Here is a 21,872-nt window from a genome sequence, read left to right on the forward strand (position 1 = left end):
TAAGGGCCCACTCCCCAACCTTGCCCTGTCTTGTAAGCGGTAATGGACTTGACTATAAACAAATCAGAAGGCAAAGAGGATCTCACATTTTGGAAGTATTTTCCGGCTAGATTTATAGTTAGGTGGCACTACGGTTAGGGTTGGTAGGCAAGAGACACGGAGAGTGCCGTTAACATTTTCTGAGATGTCCCTTGTTTATCTCCACAGTCATGACTGCATTTGAGTCTTGATTGCTCTACAACTGAATGGCTGCAATTGCCTACCAGCTGGCATCTGACTAGTCTCAGTCCCTCAGTCCACTTTGTACACTATAACCAGGTTAACTCCTAATGTACCGCTTTCATTACTTTTGCTTGCCTCTCTAGAATGTTTCAACTATTCAGCAAACCCTTATCGAGTTCTAACTATCTGACAGCCATTGTTTTCATAATCCACAAGAAAAAGTTCTGGGCACCACCTGCCCTTTCAATTTGACACCCCAATCTTCACCAACATAGATCGCTTCTCTAATTTCATTACTTCCTGTACACATGAACTTCCTTCCCACTGCCATGCCTACTTTCACAGTGAAACTTTTCTTCATTCTCCCTATTTCTCTGTTTTCCAACATCACTCCACTGCATTGCATCTTACTTTCTCTCCAAAGGACCCATTTCCCGTCATCCTTCAATGCCCAGCTTTTACATCTACTGCTAAAGTTCTCCCTCTACTACCAAACCTTCCATGTACCGTTAGAGACCACCCTGAAGTTAATTCTTGTAGTACTCACTGCCTTTCTTTGCTGCTTATTTTCGTGCCTAATAATAGACTAGTAATTTCTACCTCATTAATTTTAGGATCTGATTACTAATATCTGCAATAAGACTATAGAAACTGTAAGGTCCTTGTAAGCAGGTATTGTATGTCTGGTAATCAGTAACACTGTTAACTATAGGGAAAGATATTAATTAAGATTAGCATCATACTTGTTTCTAAATTTAAGTTGCATTGCTGTTTCTCTTTTTAAAAAATCTTTTCTCCCTTTCCTGTAAGAGTCCAAAAAAACACAAATAGTGACAATAAAGAAACAATCAATATATCAACATGTAATGGTCAGTGGTCTTTACCAGCTGCAACAATGTTCCATTTTACTGCTCAGCTCCTCTCGCTTTTGCCTGTGATGTTCACTATTAGACACATTCTATACTAATGCCATCATGGCACAATTAAATTTTACATTAATTAAGCTTTGGATGTTAGCACCAGCCTAGGGGTGGAGCAGGTATAGGGCAACTGAGACCAGGTTCAGGATATAAGGTCTGTGATATTCATCAAGGAGCTGGGATAAGGACCATTGTATGAGGCATAAGAAATGGTACAATACATAGTCTGCAAGCTTGTTGAATGCCGTTTCTTGCAGATAGGGCTTGATATCAGCTTTCACTTACTTATTATTGATATAAGTGTATTTTTCTCAAAATATGATAAATATTGAAAGGGGTGTGTGAATACCATGATATGAAGATCAAAATCAAGGTTAGAACCAAGGGCATCCGATTAATATGCAAATGGATAATGAATCACTTATAAGATTAAAGTTCGAATTTCAAATGGGAAGAAGGCAAAGGTAGAGGCATAAAGAACACAGTTCTAAGGGTGGTGCCCATGGTTCCATGAAGGAAAAGATGAAGCAGATAGAAGGCAGGCCTACTATATTGACTGGATGTCATACTGAGAGTTTTGAATCAGGCAAGACGACAAAAATACCTAGGAGAGTTTGGACTGGAAGACTGGGAATAATAACTAGGGATAGTGAATACAGTGGCCTGTGTGGACAATGAGGTCAGCATTTAGAATATCAGGTATCCAGGACTAGGACCTAAATGAAGAGGCTGTAAAGAGAAGAATGTTCATTCATTCTCTCACCCTACATTTATTTATTGAGCTGGAATTACAATAGATCTGGACTAGACCCTGCTTAACAGAATTTATAGTTTAGAGGGAAGAGAGGCATGAAGGACTCAAGTGATGAGATGAGAGCAACTGGAGTAAGGTCTAGTAACCGAGCAATTCTACATTAAGACTTGAAATCAGTGCTAAGCCTGAACGCAGTACCAAGGCGACCTTATCCAAAGCCTGTATTCTTCATATGTTCTCTGTTTAGGAAGACGTTGAGATTAACATGTAGGTGAAACTTAAGCCCACAGATGGGGTAAGCAAGCATTCCTAGCTGGATGGGCTGTATGTGTGTGTGTGTGTGTATGCATGCACTCGTGTACTTTTTTCCTAACAGGTATGAACCACGACCCTGTAGCATAGGAATAAATGATAAGGATGATGATAATGATGATTATAACAGCAGCCAACATTTATCGAGTGGTTACTATATACCAAGTATTGGTTTAAATATTTTACACTTATCATTTACTCCTCACAGTAATTTTATGACAAAGGTATCACCATCAATGCCATTTTACAGATTAAGAAACTGAGGCACTGAAAATTAAATAGCTTTCCCAAGGTCACATGGCTAGTAAGTGACAGAACCCAGGTGGCCCGCAGTCTGAATCACTCTGCCAGGCTGCTTACATCCAGAACAATAGGAGAGTTATGCTACCTCAGATCAGAGCTTATCTATGTCTATGGAATATCTATTTTTCCATAATAGAAATGATTTGAGGCTACTCTCCCTAGAGCAGTAGCCCCTCTCAGAAATGTGAGAATGGCATATTAAGTTGTTCAGGCGTATTATGAAAGTATCATGGTAACAGATGAGAGAGATTCAGCTCTTACAGACTTTAATTTTTAATTATACTATGTAAGCAATAAAGAACTATTGTGATGAAGCAGTGTAACAATAGACAGGCTAATACAGAAAGTGAAAATTTTAGTCTCAGTTAGCTACTAAGTATGGAGCCAGCTCTCTACCTCTCCATCCTCCATTTCTCTACAGGGTGACATAAGGGTTAATAAGATGACTGTAAAACACATTTACTTTATGAAGAGTCATAAGTTCTATTACTACTGTGATTTTCTGAACCATGATAATTCTTCTGGGATTTCTTATTAAGACGCACGTAGATAGATGACTCCTAAGCCCAGGAAAGAAAGTGACCAAATAAAACATCAGCACCATAATGACTGAAGTGTGGACTCCAGCGGACAATTGTGTAGTGTCCACTCTTGATGAAGTTGATTGTTAATGTAGGGGCATGAACATCAAATTTCCATTAAAAACCAAGGAGAAATGTATGTAGCTTTGAATCTTTCCTTCTTGGTCTCCTGGAGTCAATTCCAAAGCATCTTCTAATAAATACTATTTGACAATTTGTAATTTATATAAATTTATTTTCCTTAGAGTATAAACATTCAAGTCAATTGTTATGGCTTCCAATTTTCAGCTTGTCTATATCTCAAGACAGAATGTCCCCTCTTGACATCTAGGGAAGCACTCTATGGAGCACTATGCAACCTGTACCTCACTGGATACTAAGGCTATCCAGCACTACTATTTTCTCAAGTGAGCTGGGTTAATGCAAAGAGGGGAAAAAGTGGGGCACACTTACAGGCTGCAAACTGCTGTATATGTAAATCTACAAGTCCCTTCTTTTCTAGCCGCAACATGCTGGAAGACCCTGACATTAAATTGAGTAGAGAATGTCTTCACGCAGAAAAATAGTACCACCTGTAGTCTGAACTTGTCAGGGGGTTCTGGCCCCCTTTTAGCATTTGACCTTCAATGAATAATATAACTGATTTAGCCCTTAGCCTGTACCAGCTGCAAAAGTGACAGATACCTGTCATATTTTAGGACGGTTTATCACCTCAGTGCCTGGAGTGATTGCGTATTTATAGACACAAAGATAGATACATAAAGCACATATGTATAGGTAGGAGACCCCTGGAGGTGGCGATTAGGACTAGGCAGTAATTTTAGCTTGAAGTTCCCATGACTTAAATAGCCACTTGAGCTCTGCTCTTGCAGTTTACAATGTCAATAGAACCCCTAAATGAAATTACAGCCTTCTGATACGCAGCAGGATATCCTTTCTTTGCCATGCAATGTACACGGCCAGGAGAAATTGCTCTGTATATGGAGTTTCACTAACGCAGAATTTATCATAAGGCTGCTCTGCTAAAATATCATTATGCTGTTATTCACTGGATAACACATCTAATGACTCAGGGTGCACTTGATAGCCATGTTTCAGTGAACACAGACGCACGCCCTGATGTGAACTGGGCACTCCAGTCCTTCAAAGCGCTATCGATTTCAATTCTACCATAATTTACACCTGGCTTGTTTTGCCAATAGCTTGAACCCTTGCTAAGACTGGAACATACACACACAAGTAGTAGAGAAATCAGAAATGAACTGTATAGCAAAAATGCATGCAGCAAACTTTCCAAGATTCTGCCTTTACAATAATCTCCCTTGATGCTAATTAAATACTCTGCACAACTTTCTCTGTTATGTTTGAGCATTTTCCCTGTTAGCACTGTCCCATGTTTGGTAGTGACAGTAATAATAACCTCTTATATTTGTACAAACTGTGGGTACTTCCGAGGTGGCATCTGAGTGCCAGTCATCTTGGTTCCTCCACCACCTAGCACAATGGCTGGCACATAATAGTTGCTCATACTATTCTTCCCTAAGGCTCCTCTTCCTCTCTCTGTTCCATAAACATGTGGACACCAAGGATCTGCTCCCTTTTGCTGTCAATATAGTTTCCTTGAGAAAAGTCCACTCCATGATTTTAACTACTACCATGATGCTGACAATTCAGATGACTGCCAAACTTATCTCTAACCTTGACCTACCTCCAGCTTTCCTGAGCAAATCCAAGAGCTTACCAGACATGGGTCTGGATGCTCCCCCAATATCTCAAAATTAACACATTCAAAAGCAAATTTAGCATCTCCCACCCACCCTACAAAACCTGCTTCTTCTCCTCATAGCTTTTCTTACTTAGTTGTATAAGGCAGAAACCTGGGAGCAATCCAAAATTCCTTCTTCTCTCGATGCCCAGCCCAAAGGTTATTAAATCGTGTCCATTCTGCCTCTTATCTCTTGAATGTGTCTCCTCCTTTCTATTCCCAGAGTCGTTGTCCTAGTTCAGGGCTTCATTGTTTCCTGTCTGAACAATTTCAGTTGCCTCCTAACTCATTTTCCTGCCTCTATTCTCCCATTCCTCCAATCTTTCCTCCACCCGGCTGCCAGGGTGAGCTTCTATAACACAGTTTGATCATTAACCTTCTCTACTTAAAACCTTTCAATGGCTCCCCAAATGCCACAAGATGAAGTTAAAACTTCTTTGTATGGCAATCAAGGCCCAACATGATTGTTCCCTGCTTGCATCTACAGCATCATTTCTCCCCACTCCTCTACTAAACATCAGTGATACTGGTCCCCAACTCTGCCATGCTATTTCCTATTTAAGGGTCTTTGCCCCTGCTGGTCCTCTTACTGAATGCTTTTCCTCCCTCTGACCATCTGGGAAAATCCTTTAAGGCCCAGGATAGATTTATTAGCTCTTCTTTGAAGCTTTCCCTGAGCTTCTACCCAAGGTACATTCAGCTGAACACTCACTATTTTGTGCTCCAAGGTTCCTTAAATATCCCTCTATTATGATGCGTGGCACATGGCATTATCCCAATTTGCTTCCCTATCTGTCTCTCCTCTAGCGACCAACCTGAGGTCATGTCTTATTCATCTTCCCATGGTCAAAGACAAAGTCAAAACCTTCATAGCAGCATATAAAGGCCTATGTGCTCAGACCCCCACTGCCTCCTCAACATCATCTCCAACCATTCTTCTGCTTACCCACTGTGATCCTTCCATATAGACTTGCTTGTTATCGCTCAGACCTACTAGATACATTCTTGTCCAGGGCCTTTGCATCTGGTGGTTCCACTGCCAAAAATGCTCTTGCCTAGATATCCACAAAACTTGCCTTTTCATCTTTCTCAAATGTTGTCCCCTCAGTGAGGCTTTCCTTCTATATCCAGTTTAAAATGCAACCTTAACCCTGACACACACACACTTCTCTCTCTCAATCCCTCTCTCTTTTCTCTCTGCTCCTTCACTGTTCTCCACAGCACTTATCACTACCCAACATGCTGTATATCTTACATTTTTCTCCCTTGCCTAAAAAGTAGGCATTATGAGAACAGAGACTTCTCCTTGTTTTGTTTACTGTAGTATCCCAGCCCAGTGCCAGGTATATAGCATGTGCTCCTCAATAAATATTCTTGAATAAGTGAATCAATCTTTAGCTTCTAGAATAATACCTGACCCAGAGTATGGGTTCAAAAATGTTTCTTGAATAAATAAATAAATAACTTAATGTTAAATCCATGTTTAATGAATGTAATGAAGAAACAGTCTTTGTAATCTGATCCTCATAACACTGATGAGTAAGTCGAATGGGTACTGTTATTCACATTAGAAGAATGAAGTTGGTGAGTCCTAGAAAGGTTAGGAGCCTACGTTAAGGCTATATGGGTTGTTTAAAGTCTACTATTTGTTTCAATTCACTATTAAAAGGTAGAGACAATTCTCTGTACTCTGTTCCTGATGCAGCTCTAACATTTATTACTTTATTTTGATTCCTCTTGACTAGAAAGGCAATTAGCAGGAGGTGCAAGGTGCTAATACTTTTTATTACAATTTGTGTCTTTCCTTATTAGGCGCTTTTCATAAAACAGATCCTTTTCTTTCATTTTCAAAAGTGGATTAGGCACTCATACAATTTTACCCCTCAGAGTGGTTTGTACATGACTACCCCTGAGGATGTCATGCTACAAATCCTGCCAGAATGAACTGGAAGGTGTGTGGCATTTGTAGCTTGAGGATGAACAGGTTGTTTAGTGCCAAGTTTGTGCTAATGGAGATGTCCTCTACGTGTTAACACCCAAAGGAGAACAAATTCAACAACAAAACATCTCGGTTTTTGGCATGTCTATGGAGAGTTAACTTTACATTGTTCAAGGGTTAATTATCCATTATGTGAATCATTTCTCTTTCTCCCTCTGGCTGCTTACATCTAGGAATTCAGTCTACTAGAGGATAAGTAGGGAAAATAAAGAGATGAGAATGAAACTAGTCCATTTTATTTATATTAGAAGCTCCAGAAAAGAATTCAGTATAAGAGGCAGAATTATATCTAGTTTGGGGCTTGCCAAGTTGATTGACCAATGATAACAGATGTAAGTAAAGCATATTTTACAAATATTTTGGTTTCTTTTAATTACTGCTTATTGGGGTCAGTTTGTAGTATATAAAGTTACTCCTTAGATGTGACTCATGTCAGCAGGGTACCATTTAGGATGCTGGAAAAGGCCCCTTTCCTCCAACGTTCCCAGAGCACTGAAGGTGCCTTAACGTGTAACAGCTTAATGACTGAAGCAACACCAAGTGATCCCACCAATGTCTCTACTCATCCATGAGGAACAATTGCACTTGGCTATTTTCAGCTATTATTTGTCTAAAACGGGGCATTTAATTAGTGCTTGTTAAGATAATGCGAATGATTTGGCTGCCTGTCCTCTTGCCCCTCTCTTTATTATGCTGTCTGTCTGTCCTGCCCCTTCTCTGTCGAGTTCACTGGGCATTCTCAGGCAGTCTTCATGTCTTACAAAATCTGACATCAGCCTGAACTCCTTGAATGTTGAGTTTGAGGAAAGGAAGAGCCACTGACTGACTGTAAGCAAGTATTGACAAGCTGGACAGGCCTTTGGTCAATGTGATACGTTATAGGTGAGTCTGGTACTTTCAGATTTTGCGCAAGCAGACCAAGCTGGCTATTTGGCCAACTTCACAAGTCCTCAAAAATGAATGGACTCACTGCAAGCTCAAGAACCTATGTCCCAGCAGAAATCACCTGAGCTTTGTGGGGATTCGAGAAGCTACCTTGGCAAAGGGCTGGAGATGCTGACAGCTAGTTGGAAGATCTAATACGGGAGTTAAGGGGCTCACACATAGAAAAATCTACTGAATTGTTTTCTGGACATATTTGTTCCATTATGATAAGCAAAATATACTCACTGTCAATGCATTGACATATAGATATTCATTCGTCACCTATTCATTAATCTTCCACTCAGTCTGAGGCAATTTGACATTGGTTGGGAAGGAGATAAACGTAAAATGCAGTACTTGCTCACTAATCACTTGTAGTTTCATACATACAAAAACCTTCCATTCAAAGCAGTATATGATAAGTGCCAAGTGAACGCTGTAGATTTTTAAAATGCTATCAATGTCAGAAAGGGAAGTTCACTTTTAGTTTGGTTTATCATGGAAAGCTTCAGAGAAATAAGTGTGACTCAACAAGGATATGACGCGGCTGGGTATCTTGAAAAGGTGTCTGGAGGGTTGTAGTTGCTGATGCTGATATGTAAACACAGCATCAAAGTATTTAAACTACAACTAAACAACTGAGAAACTAGAATAAACTGGGTCATTTGTACACAAATTCATTTTTACAAAATAAAGTGAATTCATTAAATATATTCTCAAATTTAATATAATTAATAGCAATTTAATTTATTTCTACTTAATTTTAACTACTTTCTACATATAGCAATTACTATTGTGAAGTTGTGCATAACAGAATTTAGGCTTATAATCTAACATGGATATTTGATAAAGGATGATTACCAATTCTATCAGCTAACCAATCTTATTGCAAAAACTGTTCATAATATTTGCATAAAATTTCTGTATTGTCAGCGTGATAAAATGTCAACTATAATTCACCTTTGGTCAACTTGAAAACCATTTGACTGAATTCAAAGACAAGTAAGCCTAGCTAGTATTTGGTTATATTTTTAATAGCTCAATATAGTTATGTGATTATGCAAGTATATATGTATTTACAAGCTAACATACATACATAATCACATGATACAGTGAATCAACCCCTTATTTTTAACTTTTAAAATATCTATCTTTTAAAAGCAATCACATAAATATCAAAAAGCATTTTCATACAAATAAGAAAGAATAACTTCCTATTGGGAAAATTGTAATTCTGTTATTTAGCAATGTTGTTTGTGCCTAATTGTGATTGTCTAGTTAAATGAATATAACATATAGAAAGTGCTGACAGCTAAAATGTACATCCAAGAAAATATACATTTTACAACATGCATCCTCTAAAATGAAACTAAAATTTTCAGAATGAGCAGTAGAAAATTGAATTATTGATAGGACACTATGAAACTTTATAATATAGGCATTGAAAAAATCAGATAATATTCATACAGCCATTTAAGCAGGAAAAAATGCATCATTATGTTGCCTCTCTGTCAGAGGTGTACTGATCAAATTCTGACTTATTTACTCCAATTTAGCCATGGAATTCTTCCATGGCTACGTGGAACTCCAGATCTTGGAAACAATAAGGAAAACTTCTCAGACAGGTTATATTTTTAAAATGTCATCTTTTGGGATATAGTCTTAGATATTTGTGTTTACCTATTCTCTGCTTAAAAATGCTTACAACATTTTGTACATAGATGTATGAGATTTCAATAATAAAGTGTTTTCAAAGTGTTAGCGATCCAGCTTGCCTTCACTGCAGTCCTAATTGACATCCCTACCAGAGACTAACAGACACTTCTCTCAGGAGTGTGTGCAGCCTGAGCGCTAACTGAGGGAGGCACAGCCTCCTTTGTAGGTCTTGGTAATAATGCGCTAAAAGCTAGTTACATTTTTTATACCATATTTTTAAAACTTTACACTATTTTCCATTCAACTTCTTCCTTTAGCAAACAAGAAAACTAATGGAAAAATCTCCGAGAAACATTATACGTACAAATAGAATGGCCATAACCGACATTCCTAACTGAAATAGGGAAACTTTACCATTACATACCATTACATTTTTAGCGTACTGGCCCTAATCAAACTGGAGACTGCTTCCTAGCACAATGACAGCTGAGGAATCTGATGTGCCTTGCAAACTATAGAAGTTGTGGTAGGAAGCTGATTCTTTGTTCTGGGGTCACTGACAGACTCTGATGAGGCTGGAGCAGGAGTCAGTCTCTGCAGGGAGCTTGGGATATGTGAACATGCGTGAGTTCTATGGCGAAGAATCTGAATTGCCCAGAGCAGCAAACAAAATTCCAAAACTAAGTATCAATGTAACATGTTGGGTGACTGCACCAGCTTGGACGGGAGCACAAGACACAGCTGGTTAAATGTAAAATCAACTATTGCCAAAGCATTTTCAACTTCTAGGAGAAATTTATTGTCAATGTGTTAACAGCAAGGACAAGTAAAACAATAAAACAGCATCTCTCTTTCCAAATATTTAAGGACATCGAGTAAGTGCCCCTTAGGCCGGGTTGTGGTTCTTGGAAGTTGCAGCCTATGAGAACCATATTGGGGACATCAAAGACTCCTCCCTCTGTCCAAAGCACAATTCACTTCAGATGCTGCCATACAGTCAAATGCTTTTATGGCCACCATGGGTTTTTGCTTTTTTGTTTTTTCCACTCTTAATATTTTGGAACATGCCAGATTCTTAAAATTGAAAGGAAGACAAGAAAACACGTTAAGATCAAATACCTCTGGGAGAACAACTAAGTAGGGACCCGATGGTAAAGGACAAATACACATTCCACTGAAATTCGACTTCCAGGGAGAGTGTGAGCTATTAACAAGGACATGGAAGGCACATATTGGCTCTGAAAGTTGGTCTGTTGACTCGTCTGCTAGTTTCATATCAGACAGGATGCAACTACCCCCATTCCACTCCTTCGACAACATCCCATAGCACACTTGATCAGTCTCTTATAGTGAGGACAATCCTACATTTGGGTTTAATACTGTGAGGACAGCCATCTAGTTTTCCTATGTCAGAATGATAAATTTCCCAGGAACCAAATAAGGATTCTCATTGCATGTTTCTGTTCGATACCATGAATGCGGAAGAATAAAGAAGAGGGTGTGACAAATAATATTTTCCAAAGGTCGGGTGGAGGGAGGTTCCCAAACATTTAAAAGCAACCAGTTCTTAGCAAAGTGGTCTTCAGAAGAACAGTATTAAAGGTATTCTTTTGCTTTGCATCCACTTTTCTTTCCTGCTTAGCTGGGTATGGAAGCATTCTGAGCATAATGTAAATGCTCAGAACAGAGATGCATGAAGTTGGTAGAGAGAAACTCCAAAGGAACGACGAATCCCACTTTCACTTCCCCCTCCTACCACCCCGAACACTACCTCCCCCCACACTCACTCACCTATCTTCCTCCTCCCACAAGCGTGTTTCTAGGCATGTCAAGGCTGACATCCATCGGTGGCAGCAGGAAACCTATGCCTGCAGGGTCGTCCTGAGCATAGACTCAAGGCTCTGCCATTGTCCATGGAGCGCTCTCAGCTGTGCACACTAAAATCTTCATCATTCTGTTAGATTGTTTGGTAGCTTTTTTTAAAAAAATGTATCTTTTTTCTTTAAAAACACCCTTTATTTCCTGACTGCTTCAGAGCCACCAAGAATAGAATCCTTGACACATCAAATTCTGGAACCTCACCACTCACCAGGACTGTGGTTCCTGATCCAAGGAGTGTCGACTGAGAATCAGCACAGCCTCTTGAGAGTGTCCAGGCCTGGCTGCTAAGCTCCCTGCTCTGATTAGCTTGTCGAGTTCACAGTGTTCCAGAGTGCTGAAGCCCAGAAATTAGGGAGGGGAGGTGGAAGGAAAATCACTGGAGCCTCTTGCGATCTAACTTCCACTAACTGAGAGGAAATGTCTTATAAATAAACAACAGCAAGAGAAACAAAAAAAAACCCATCCCGTCCTGCCAGAGGAATGTACATTATTGTCTCCCGACGGAAAACTTTACACCACACTCAAAATGCAGCCATGTCTCCTGAAACTACCTCCCTCAAAACAGAAAGGAAAAGAGAATCAAGAAGAAAAGGAGAACAAAAAAAGATTTTTTTCATCCCCTTGAATTCTGTTGGCAAGTTCATGTGAGTTCCCAGTAGACAAACTAAACCAGCAGTTTCAACAGTGTCACTGTTCCAGGATTTCTTGCGGAGGCTGCTTATTAGCAAAATCTCATTTCTGCCCAGATCATTGCTGTGCCATCCGGACATTTTCAGAAGGGAAGTTCAGGGAAGGGGGGAGGGTGCGACTGTGGAGGAGAGGAAGAAGAGAGGACAAAGGAACGCTCCTGATGAACCGGAATGCCCTAGCCACGGCCATGAGAACGCGAGCCCCCTCCCGCCACCCGCCTACTGCTTGTTGAGGACTTGGTGATGCGATGTGTTTAATCTACTTACTCTTTCTGCTCGGGAGGCTGAGGTTCCTACATTTCCAGCTCATGCTGGACTGTACCGTAAGCAACAAGTGAAATGAGTTCAGTGATCTCATTCTAGTCCTTCGACTCCTGTCCACATCGCTAAGCGACTGCACAGCTTGGCACAGGCCAGGATGAGTCAGCAGTCTCTGGTCATGAGAGGCCAGGCCTGGAATAGCAGGGGGGTTTAGGTCAGGAGCAAAACGAAGCAGAAAGGCAGTCTAGATGGCAGAGCTCGGCTGTGCAGCACACAGATACTGCAGGTCAAAATGACAGAGGCTCATCAGCTCTGGAGTGAAGACCGTGGGATTATAGAAAAAGGAACAGCAAGAGAAACACTTAGAACAGCTGCCTACCAAACATAGCAAGAACAAATTAGAGTACCACGGTCAGAAAAAGAGGGCATGGTAGAGCCCTGGAGGAGAAAAGATGCTCATTAAGATTTCTGGAATACCTTTTCTTCCATGTGCTCCCAAGCTTGATTTAAGAAATGGTGGTTACCTGTAGACTATTCTGGTATTTTGGTACTGCCTTCCCAACTTGGTAAGTAGCAAAACAAACACATAAAAGCAAAGCACTGCAGTTAAACAGCAAGAAGCAGCCTCATATTCCACAAAGTAATGCAATTATAAGTAAAAGCTTAATATCTCAAAGATGTCATTTGGGTCAATAGTGTCCTTGGATAGCCTGAAAAATACTGGCCACAAAATGGTTAAAGAGAAGCACTCCTTAAATTGAGCTTGGGTGGTGGTAGAGAAGAGCTAAGAGAAAAGAGAGGCACAAGTTCCACGATGAAACAGAAGGGAAACATGACACTGTCTCCACATTTCTACTCAAAGGAGTCAGCACAGACCTCCACCAAGAAGGGACACTTCCTACCAACAGGACTTTCAAACACCTCTCCCTGTGTAGTAGTATTGCAATGTAGCAAGAGAAGAGGGAAAATAAAATAGAGGGAAAAACCAGGTTCAAGATGAAAAATAAATCAGTAACAGACATTTTGGTTTGGAAGAGGCAAATTGCCCTCTAAGCCAACTGATAAAGAAAAGTCTTAGTATCCGAAACAAACTGAGGGGAACCATGTCTAGATAAGGAAGCTGGGATGGAGCCTGAGAGCCAGCACCAAATAGTAGCGACGGCCCCAAAATAAGGGAGAAAGCGGTTTCAAGTCAGAGTGTGCAGCAAGAATGGCATGGAAAAGAGAATAAAATCAACAGGGTTGGGACACACTAGTAAAAGATGTCTTTAAAGTTCTTTGAAGAGGAACAATAAGGACTCACTATATATTCCTAATTGTTTCCACTTAGGGATGCACAGATATGTAAGCTGTGTAAGAAAACGTAGAGTAAATTTTATATATTTTTCATTCCAGAGAGTATTAAATCATCTCAACATATCTTTAATAAGTACTTCACCTTGGGCAAATGGACTTTCTAGCCTCAGTTTTCTTCTCTTTGAAATGGAATAATGTCACCCTATTTGAATTATTATAAGGACTGAATCAGTGTTTGTCAATTCTTATCACAGCAGTATCTGCCACATGGTGAGCACTCAATAAATTGCTACTATTTTTATTTGATTATTAAATCATCTTCATAAGTGCCCAGTGAAAGAATCATTTCCAGTGTCGTTCCACTGGATTGAGGGGAGCCAACATGAAGACTCTAGTAAAATCAGTTGAGTAGCACTCCTCAGAGAATGCTGCTTTAAAAAGCTTATTTCTGTCTGGATATGTTGAACATCATACTTGAACACAGAGCACGTTGAAAATCTATTATGGAAAAATCTTGATTTGGGGTATCTATGTTGTCAAAGCAGCTTGGAGCTTAACAGTGTCCAGCAACTAGAGGCCTAAAAAAGAAAAGAGGGATTTTTAGAAGCTTCTCCAAAAGCAACAGGATAAAAGCGCTATTGGCCTTGACCGCATGATGAGGGTTTTTACCAAAGGGGAAAACTTAGTCCAGTTGATCATCCAGCCTAATTGATTAATTGTGGGTCTGACCATCTGGCTGATGAATGCTGACACCCAGCAGTGATTACTGTGTAACACAAATCCGGATGTGCTCTCCCCGAGGCCTCCCACAATAATGGCAACTCTGAACTTAAGGTTAGTTTATTCAGGCTGCTTGGCTCAATCTCTTCATGGAACAGTGGTTGTGGCAGGGAATATTTTACTAGACCTGGTCAAGCATTATCTTCTCTTATTTCAGTTACCCACTCCTTTCCAACTCTACGCCTACCCACTCCTGAGTCCTCTCTTGTATATAATCACTTTCCATGCAAAGCATTCCATCTGTAGTTTTCATCATACTGTCTGATTCTCTCATTTCCGGTTGCTCTATTCTGAAAAATATTTGAAAAAAAAAATCTAAAAGACCTGTACTGCTATTTCAAAGAGGATCCTATTGAGACATTTTTATTGTATCTTCTTTGCTACTGGTTTACTTCACATCACTCTGTGCTTCCAAATAAAGAAAATTATTTTACCTCACTCACGGGCCTGATTAAAAGGATCACATACGGCCCAAGTTCTCCATGAGGTTAACAGAACATGAGGGTTAAAAGAAGATCATTCTTGCTTCTTAAACCTCCATCTGATCCTCAGTTAGGGTGTGCCATGGAGAAGAGATTCTCCCCATGAGGACTCTGGAGCACATTTCACTGCTAGAGAAAGTCAGGCTTATGTAAATAACAGGGATCAACAGCAACGCCACCCACAAACCAATATACACCTGGAGATAACCTGTATGCTGGAGAATTCTCTAAGCAAATCAAATCTGAATGCATAAATATAAACCCTGGGGAATTACAACCAAATTATTTGATTATTTTTGGGGGAAGGCACGGGAGAGTAAACTGATAAAATATGTTGCACAAGCTTGACCAGCAACCCATAATGAAGGAGAATCCTCCATCTCACCTCTCCTTTCCCCCGACTGATTTCCATCTCAAGATTCACCATTTTTCTTGCTCCCCACATAAGCTGAATTCTTCTATGTTCCAGGCTGGGTTAGTGTTAATTTTCAGTAGAGGATGGCAGCAGCATGCCGAATGACAGAGTTCCAGACTGGGAGTTGGGAAATGCTTTTGGCCTGACTGTCAGTAAACAACTATGTGTCTAGGGCAAGTCAAGTCCCTTAACTCCCCATGTCTCAGTCTCTTCATTGAAAAATGATAGGGTAGGACCGCATGAGCTCCATAGTCTGTGCCAACACCAAGATTCTATGGTTCTATAGCTCATTTCCTTTTTCTCTCTGGCATCCACTGCTCAACAACTCTGTGTATAGTCATTTCTCTGTTCTCAGTTACGGAGGGAAAAATATCTCCATTTACTCCCCGGTATTTGGTATTTGTAACCTCTCTCTCGTTTTTTGATACTAGATATTTTGAGTCATAAACATGAACATATCCAGATAGATGCTTTAAATTTGAAGGCATTTAAGGAGAATAGCTTTCCCATGTAGAGTATTCAGTGTAGCTCGGCATGGAGGAAGCCAGCCATCCAAAAGTGGAGCAGAGGGGCCAATTCACAAATGAGAGGAAGCTTTTCATAATAAGAGTCTCCAGACTCTTCAGTTTAGAGACAGCTCAAATGCTACCAAATTCCAGCTACTTTTCCAGTCAATCCCAGACACCATCACAGACACTTAGGACTACAAATTTGAGGACCAGCTCTGGCAGGGATGCAGTTCTTATTTCACCTCCACCACGGATTGCCAAGTAGGATTTAGGATGGCATGGTAATAAGAGCCAAGAGGACAATCTGTCATTTATTTTCCTCCAAACTTTTCGAAATTCCCCATTTGGGCTCTGTTTCCCAGTTTTAATTTGGTAACTGCCATTTTTCAGCATTTCTTTTAACAGGTTACTAATAATTTCTGATACAGGATCTCATATTTCATTTTGTGCTGCTAGAACTGCTGTTAATATTTCATCTGCCTTCAATTCAGCTCTGAATAAAGGCTGCTGGGTTTTTGATACACTGTTAACACTTTGGTTCTGGGCATTTGATCACCAGAGTTCCCCACTTTGTCCATATCTTGTGAGGTAGGAGTAATCGACTGCCTGTCTCGGCAATAGGTCAGGGTGTGCTATACATCCTAGGATAGCTCAGAGTTTCTTTTTCTGGATCTTTGATGAAAACAACAAGAACAAGTATTCTGTGTTTGTTCTGCCAGGTAACTTGCTATTTGCTTCAGTGGTAGTGTTCTGGAAGCAGAGTGCAGTGGCTCACAGGCAGACCTAGCTTCCAATTCTGGCTCTGAAACGTACTACACGTATTGAGTGAGGCCAGTTCCTTAACCTTCTGGGGCCTGTTTTTCCATTCGTAAAACACAGATAATAACAGCATCTCCCTCTATTGCTATGAGGATTCACCAAATTAACGTAAGGTGCTGAGGAGTTTCTGAGTTCTCAGTAAATGATGGGTATCATATTACCCTAGCATTGAGAATCTACAAATCCACATTATAGTGCTATTATTTTGCAACAGCTTTTCAAGGCCCACAAATTACTTTTGAGTCGAGACTTTTGTTGTTTGCTTTGCTATAGTTTAGATTTTAAAAAACGCTCAGTGAAACCAAGTAAAATATTTAAAAATTGGTCCTTAAAGTCATATATTCAGTTAAAAACAGTATATAGCATCATATTATTATGTCACCTTTCAATCTAGCATCAAATTCTCACAACTTTTTGTTCATCTAACAGCCAGACCTAGATAAGACACGTTGTGCCACTGCTAATTAATTCCATAAAGAGAAGACTTATCATATTTGCTTTCCCCTACTCCCAAAGAATACAGATTATTTTAATATTGTTCAGTTATGTATCAGTCAGGGTCCATCAGGAGAGAGAAACCACGCACCAATTTGAACAGGAAAAGTTTAATATAAAGAATTATTAACTGTAACAGGGGATTGAAGTAATGAGGGAGTAGCTAGTAAGAAGTAAAGAGAATTCTAAATTGTGTAAGAATAGGCAAATAGAAGGAGCAAGTGCTACTTGTAGGGCTGAGACAGAGTGCCCAGGGAAGAGGCCCCTCCACCCTTGGATGGGGATCCAGACCATTGAGGACCAGGCACAGCCACTGAGGGAGTGAACGGCAGAGAAATTGCTGGGCAGCTGTATCAGAACTTGCGGGAGATCTGTATTCTAGGGTGCCAGGAAAGCTGTTCACAGGGAGGTGTCTCATCCGAGGCATGCTGCTACATAAACCACCCAGTGTGTGTATGTGTGTGTCTATGTGTGTGGGTGTGTGGTGCATGCCTGCGTGCGTGGTGGGTGCTGGAGAAAGCGGCTGGCCCCAGGCACTGGAGAAGCTACCAAGGCATGTGCGTGCTGCAGGAGCCAGGCCCTGGAGAAACCCACGCACACTGCAGGCGCCTGCCAAAAGAGTACATGGTAACCAGGAAAAAACCCCCCTCCTCCTGTAACGTCTCTCCAAACACTCCACTGACAAAGTACACTCACACCAGCCAGGAAAGGGAAAATATTTAAAGGACCCAGACACATTTTTGTAGAGAAGGCAAGGAAGGGCAAATTAGGATTTGACAGGCAACACATTGATAATTGGCACAGTTACCATTATTTGCTCACACACTTTATGAAATAACTCTCTTTGGAGATTACAATCTAGTGTTCTCAACTTACTAGACTACTGTTCATCTTTATTAATAAATTGACTCTCTGCATAGCTAAATAAATAGTCAGAATTAAGGAAAATAAGATTCTTTTAAATAAAAGTAGCAATACTGGTATTTGTATAAGAATGTTTTCCCCCAAGTGCTGCCAACATGTTTTAATTGTTTAAAATTTACAAATTACCCAGAAAATGTGCACAGAAATACTAAACTATTGATGTCAATTTATGCATCAGTGATCCCAGTCCAGATTTCAACTAAGTGGATAATCAGGAGAGTCATTGCAAGCAATCCACAGCTTCAAGAGGTAAAAATCGCCCCAGTAATCATTTTTCCTTTTTCTCTCCTTTTTTTTAATTAAATCTAGAACCCATGTTTTGCTGTTCTATGACTCATTTTGGGGAGGCTGTTAATTCCAGTTGCTATTTTTCAGAAAAATATATCATATATTACTAGAGAATCTTTCCTATGCTCCCTATCCTATATTGTTCTACCCTCAATATTAAATAGACAAGCATCAGTAAATGACCAACTTGGTGCATTCCTCCAGGTATATGGTGACATTGTTAGAATTGGTTTTACATATCGATGGGGAGGGAGATGCCAAAATATCGCCTGTGTTTTTGCTCAATTCCTTTAAGAAGGGGACAGAAACTTTTACTCTATAATTAGAGGTGGGGTTTTAAAACACAAACCCTTGACACTACAAAAGGTGGTGGTGAGAGGCTGAGAGCACAGAGAGAAACTGAATGAGAAGGTCCTATGGAAGGAAGTCCTGTGAGGCTAAGACCCCGAAGCCCCCATCTCACCCGTGCATCTGTTTTTACCTATGCCTGGCCATGAGCAGCACTGACTGTCCTCGCTATTATGGAAGGGGTCTACCTGTTTCCTTACAGTTGTGTTTTCTGAAAACCAGTGTTATTAGCAAGCAAGGCAAGCCTTGTAGGGCTGTCTCACAACCATACCGTAGGCATCCTTGCCAGCTGCGGCACTTGTCTTTAGGATTTACTTTTGTTTGTGTTGTGTCTAAGGACTGAGGATGAACCTAATGATTCTACCTACATTTGATCCCCACCTCGCCAACAAACACATACACACACTGCTCCCTTGGCATTGCTGAGTCCAAAAGGAGATGATGACAAAGGAGTGTCATAAGTCCACAGAATCAGGCAGGCAAGTCCGTTTTATTTTAGTCTGCCCTTCTGTTCAGCTGGCTTTTCTGCTCTGACCCACTATACTTACCCTGTCGGCTGCTCTTACTAGCAACATGCCTTTTTAATCAGCCTTCCTGGGGTCTGCATTTGATTACAGCATTTGTGTTCTATTTTGATTCTTTTGTACTGTGCCCTGTGGTGTTAGCTTGAAAGGTGTTATTTATAAAATGAAATTCTATTGTATTGCCACTTGGATTCAAAGAGGACATATAATATTAATGCAGAATGTATTTAATAATATCTTGAATCTATTACATCAATTTCTTCATGAGAATGCAGTATGGGAGAGGGAGGCAAGTGGGTTGGTAACCAGGTAGTAAGACTTAAGAATCACCTGAACTTCCCTTCTCAAGCACACATGAAAGCTGGCACAAGGATTGTTCTCTTAACCTCAGGGTTTCTAGAAGGAGGAGACTGTCTTTCCTCAGCCAGACCAGTGCAGCATGCACCTGTTTAAACATACAACTGTGAAGGCTAAACAGTGTCCTAAGCCTCAGTTGCAAATCTTTTGACTAAGGAAACCATGAGATGAAAGAGGGATATGACTTTTTCACTCCCTAGGAAGACTTAGGCAAAGAAGGAAATATAGTCACCTGTTTCCAAGGGGCTGCTTGCAAGATTTGTAAAAAGAAGTAAATTTCCTATGTTCCTGACTCTTCTCAAAGGCAGGCTAAGAAAATTCCAGCTATATACTAAGAACCAAGGCAGAGTTTCCAGGGGGGCATGTTCAGAATGTTCTCACCTACTGAAAGTGCAGGTTTCTTTACGGCTGCTGGGCCTCTAGCCAATGTTTATGGATTAGATTGATGGAGGAGTCCCCAACTTTTCTTCACTTCTAGTTTAATGCAAACCAAAGACTGTAACGTTATATCACTGTATCACAGCTTGCACATCACATCTGTTGCTGCACACATTCCATTCTTCCCCTACATTTCTTTTTCCTGTTGATAGGTCTGAAATCATCAATGACTCAGCCGCTGTTTGGGAATAAGGAAGGGTCAGGTGTAGAAGCTGGTTTAGCAATCAGGCTCTGCAGAACTTGCTAGAAGAAACTGTCACACACAAAGGGAGCTGGCTGAGTAGTTCTGGAGAGTGCCTAGATTGCCACCTGTTCTCGCTCACTGGATCGTTATTAACTCCAGAAAACTCAGGGTCCAGTTTTCTAATCACTAAATTATAGTGATTAAAAGTGGGAATATTATATTATATTAATATTAATATACAACATATTATATTATATATTCCCACTTTAGTGGGAATAACTATATTTATCCTTTTCTACATGCACTAGGCTTCTTTAGGGATGAATGAGATAAGGGTTCTGGAATGCTCTGAATTCTTTGCAATGAAGGTGGGATAAAAATGCACAATATTACTAAAATGATAGTTCAGACTCCTCTTTTGATTCTCTAAATCCATATGAGAAACACTAACAAATGAACGAATTTCCACCCTTCTGGGAATAAATCATATACCCTCATTCATAAACGACATCCCAAACATAAGAAGCTAAGATGTGTTGGGAAACACACATCTCAATCTTGAATGCATCAAATTATAAACTACTTGCATAAAAAGATCACATTATTCATCTCTGCAATCATCCAGGTCCTCCCATATTGATTTGCACTAAGTATTCCATTAACATTTGTTGAATTGAACTGAAAAATGAGAGCATACAATTTTAGAGTGGAAAGTAGCTAGAGATCGTGTAAGGCCAGTTACCCCATTTTGCAGATGATAAAACTGATGCCCAGATAAATTAAGTAATTTATCCAGGTGCTATATTAATAACGTTACAAGTCTTTTGAGGAGTTGTTAAAGTCTGCCACTGAAAATATATCCCTCAATCAATTAAAACAAAACAGATGTTCTTTTGTCAAAATAAGAAGTACTCTTCAGCTCAAATAATCTGAAGTATTCTAATCCAACCAGGGAGGCTGAAGCCTAAAGAAAGAAGTAAACCTCACTAAATGTCTACAGACCATACGAGTGCTAGAAATGCCAAGTCACGGAGGTTGCACATTTCAACTCTGTGCCTATCCCCCAGTCCACTGGCATATTTTTCAGGTAAAATTAAGGTCGTGAAAACAAAAAGTAATGTCAAATCTTTGAAATTATGTGGGATTCATGGAAGCGCAATTCAAAAATGAAATTACTTTCATTTATTATTTCAGTCCACTATTAAGCCATATCGTTGACTGTAAGACAAATTTAAATTCTAGGGTTCAGGAAACAAAACAGGACAAGACACCTTACCCTTTGTTGAATAAAAAATAAGCAGGCCTATAGTGAGAAACACAATTTCCCTTTAGTGGAAGTTACTTGTGTGGTATTTGCAGAAACAAGTGTGTTTGACTCTTGGCTGCGTCATCTGGTCAAATCAGTACCAGAACAATAAAAGCCAGTGAAACTAGCCTTTCGACTGACCTGATTGTTTTTTTGGACAGTATTAATTCTTTTTTCCTATCCTTAACTTAAATCAATTAAGACATTTAAATTCTTGATTAGAATGTAAACAATTTGTAGTCAAAGTTATTTTAATAATCTAAAAATTGCAGCAGAGTGACTGGCATAGAAACTAAAGAAATGTAAAATTTCAATTACTGTAAAGTAGGAATCAAGGAATCTCCAATGCACTACCCTTCACGTTGGAAATCCCTGAAGATCACAGAGAACAGAACATGGGGAAAAGGGGAGCAAGTGACAGTATCAGGCTTGGTGCTTCT

General features: G+C 40.0%; 1 protein-coding gene across 27 annotated transcripts in view; it reads right to left on the minus strand.

Annotated features, from left to right (window-relative positions):
• ZBTB20 (zinc finger and BTB domain containing 20) overlaps window positions 1-21,872 on the minus strand; it is a 770,585-nt gene that overhangs the window by 275,392 nt on the left and 473,321 nt on the right. The window contains exon 1 of one of the 27 annotated variants that reach the window (XM_046659198.1): window positions 12,274-12,392. The exons of 25 other annotated variants lie outside the window; for them this stretch is intronic. The gene's annotated coding sequence lies outside the window, so the exon portion shown is untranslated. Of the gene's footprint in view, window positions 1-12,273; window positions 12,393-21,872 lie in introns of those variants that run through there. One more of the 27 variants, XM_046659200.1, reaches the window with a different exon arrangement.

This window comes from Equus quagga, chromosome 4 (genome assembly GCF_021613505.1).
Source record: "Equus quagga isolate Etosha38 chromosome 4, UCLA_HA_Equagga_1.0, whole genome shotgun sequence".
Taxonomy (NCBI): Eukaryota; Metazoa; Chordata; class Mammalia; order Perissodactyla; family Equidae; genus Equus; species Equus quagga.